General features: G+C 29.1%; 1 pseudogene; it reads right to left on the bottom strand.

The window, feature by feature from the left end:
- Positions 1–744: 744 nt before the first annotated feature.
- Positions 745–2,587, bottom strand: LOC121173654 (ATP synthase subunit alpha, chloroplastic-like; annotated as a pseudogene).
- Positions 2,588–3,726: the final 1,139 nt, after the last annotated feature.

The following is a 3,726-nucleotide window of genomic DNA, read 5'->3' as shown; positions in this document are numbered from 1 at the left end:
TTTAATACATCTATAATAGATCATCTAAAAATCAAGATGTTTTAAACTTATTCATACAAAACAAAAAGGATGACATTGATGTTACTGGTCAATTTTTTTATTTTTCATCTCTTAATTTTTTCTGTAAAGGAGTCGAATGAAACAAAAGTTTCACGTTCGGTTTTGAATTAGAGACTGAAATCAAAATGATGAATCAACGTCGACTATAACCCCTAGTCTTCCAAGCTAACGATGCGGGTTCAATTTCCGCTACCTGCTTATATTCTCTATTTATTCTATTTGAATCTATCTTTTTTCTTATAGAATGAATCTAGAATTTTTAATTAATTTGTCAATTATTTATTTTAATTTCTTAATTTAGTTTTAGGTATTTATAACAAATTGAATTTTATTTATTTTCTATATCTTTTCTATATATAGAATATAGAATTCTTTTATTCTTTAACCTTTTTTAGTTAATAAGGTTAAAGAATAAAAGAAAAAAAAAATAGAAGAGTCCATTACAAATTGTTTGCATATATTTGCATATATATCCAATTTATACCTTGTCCTTTTATTTTATTTATTCTATTTTTTTAATTCTATTTTCATTCAAATTCATTTTATTTATATATTAATATATATATATATATATATATATATATATATATATATATATATATATATTCAAATGAAATAAAAATATATTAAAAGATACTAATTATAAGAATTTGAAGTGAAATTATAAAGTTGTTAAATGATTAATCAATTTTTTCCCACATGTTCTTGTAGTAAAAAGAGGCCCATCTGTTCTTGAATAGCTTCCTTCAAAAGGACTTCTGCTTCCCTAGGAAACATCTTGGTAGAAGATATGATTTCTTTGAATTGAGGTTTATTCTTCTTTAAGTAAGCACGTAACTCAACAAGAAATTTCCTTACCTGTCTATTTTCTAATAAATCAAGATAACCATTCGTTTTGGTATAAATAGTTATTATTTGTTCTTCCATGGTAAGAGGAGCTGATTGGGATTGTATAAGCAACTCGCGCAATCATTGACCTTTTGCTAATTGATTTTGAGTATCTTTATCGAGATCAGAAGCGGATTGGGCAAAAGCTTCTAATTCTGCGAATTGTGCTAATTCCAATTTTAATTTACCAGCTACTTTTTTCATGGCTTTAATTTGAGCCACCGATCCAACTCTGGAAACAGAAATACCTACATTAATAGCGGGTCTGATTCTAGCATTGAATAGATCTGCATATAAGAATATTTGGCCATCTGTAATGGAAATTACATTAGTAGGAGTATAAGCTGAAACATCTCCCGATTGAGTTTCAACTATTGGTAAAGTAGTCATACTTCCTTCGCCTAACTGAGAACTTAATTTAGCGGCTCTTTCCAAAAGACGTGAATGTAAATAAAAAAATCCCTTGGATAAGCTTCGTGACCAGGTGGTCTTCGTAATAGAAGAGACATTTGGCGATAAGCCTGTGCTTGTTTGGAGAGATCGTCATAAATGATTAAAGTGTGACGTTCATGGTACATAAAATATTCAACCAGAGCTACTCCTGTCTAAGGGGCGAGGTATTATAATGTAGTTGGAGAATCCACTGTTTCAGCTACTACAATAGTGTATTCCATTGCTCCTCTTTTTTGTAAGGTATTCACCACTTGAGCCACAAAAGATGCTTTTTGACCAATAGCTACATAAATACATATTACATTTTGTCCCTGTTGACTGAGAATAGTATCTGTGGCTACTACTGTTTAACCTGTTTGTCTATCTCCAATAATTAGTTCTCGTTGGCCACGTCCTATGGGGATCATCGAATCAATAAGATTAAGTCCTGTTTGGAGAGGCTCATATATGGAACGTCTCGAAATAATACCGGGAGCAGGAGATTCAATTAATTGAGATTCTGAAGCTGAAATTTCTCCTCGACCATCAATTGGTTTAGCCAAGGCATTTATAACAAGACCCAAATAAGCCTCACTTACAGGTATGTGAGCAATTCTTCTTGTTGCTTTTACTGAACTTCCCTCTTGTATAATTAAACCATCACCCATTAATACAAACACCAACATTTTTGGATTCCAAATTCAAAGCAATGCTTATAGTACCCTCTTCAAATTCCACTAATTCACCCACCATTACTTCATCAAGACCATAAATACAAGCAATACTGTCGTCTACTTGAAGTGCGATACCTGTATTTGCAATTTTTACTTTAGTATTATATTGCTCAATGCGTTCACAGATAATTTTACTAATTTCATATGCACGAATGGTTACCATGAAAATTTCTTAATTTAATATTTTTAGAAGAAAAAAATAATGCCTATGCTCTATTTTATAATAGAAAGACTAATCAGTTATTTTTTCTTTCATCGTCCCAAACATGCCAATATTAGCACTGGCAGTACGTAAATGTAACTCGTTGTTCAAGCAACTCTTTAGAGTTCCTAGAGCTTCCTGTAAGGCTTGTTGTAAAACCCATTGTCGGACTTGATTAATCACTCTTTGTTGTTCAAAATGAATGGCTTTGTTTTTGTAATTTTCTAATTGTTCCAAAGTCATATAATTTGAATTAATTAAATTCAATTTTTCTCGGTCAATCTTAGAATAGCCATTCACCCAAAATCGATCTGCTTCCGTTTCGACTTTCCTTAAGTGGGCTTGGGCTTTTTCCAGTTTTTCAATGGCCCCTTCCCGTAATTCTTCTAAGTTTCAAATAGTTCTCAAGATTTTTTGTTTTCGATTATCTAATAAATCACTTAATGAAAGTAGACTCTCTTTCCATTCATTTCAAAATGTCTAGGATCTCTTCCCGAACCAAACATGAATCTTTCGATTCATTTGGCTCTCACAATCAATTACTTTTGGAAAATTTACCAATTTTTTATGTAATGAGCCTATCCTCTCTTCACTATTTTTATTTTTTATTTTTAAAATATTGAAAACAATTACCAATATAAGACCAGAATATTCTGAGGACTCTCCTGACCAAACAAATACATGTCAGCAAAGTTATTTTTTTTTTCTTCAAATCCAAAGAATTCTTATTCATTTATACATAGGTCATCGATTATGCTTTGTAAAAAAGGAGAGGGTTAAACTAACCTATTTTTCAATTTCTTGCCTTAAGTAAATAGGATTCAAGCAATTTTATTGACATGAGTGTTCTATATTGAAAAAAAAATCTAATAATTTTATCGAAACCATTTCATTTCTCTATTAACATTGTGGTAGAAGGAGTACTATAGTGTGTCTAGACTTCAAACTATTCACTTTAACCATGGTAATAGACCAAAATTATTGGTTAATAGAGAATCAAAGTGGATTACCAATAAATGCTATCATAGATGCTATGAATAAGTTAACATCTTGCTTATAATATATATATATATATATATATATATATATATATATATATATATATATATATATATATATATATATATATATAATATCAAATATTTTTATTTTTTATCAATGACTAAAAATATTTATTTTACCACCTAGAGTGAGAAGCTAACTTTAAAGGAGTTAGAATAATTCTTTATAAATAAAGATACACATATTGCTTGATTTGTCTAAAGTAAACTTATTTAATAAAGAATAAAGTACAAATATTTTTTTAATAAATAAAAAGACAAACATATTGTTTGAAGCACTCTTATTTAATAAGAAATATATAAAATTTTAACATAAATAAATTAGATTATTTATAAATAAGGATATGCG

The sequence above is a fragment of the Glycine max genome, chromosome 16, assembly GCF_000004515.6.
Source record: "Glycine max cultivar Williams 82 chromosome 16, Glycine_max_v4.0, whole genome shotgun sequence".
Taxonomy (NCBI): Eukaryota; Viridiplantae; Streptophyta; class Magnoliopsida; order Fabales; family Fabaceae; genus Glycine; species Glycine max.
The sequence above is the reverse complement of the archived record's forward strand: the minus strand, read 5'-3'. Positions and strand labels throughout refer to the sequence as shown.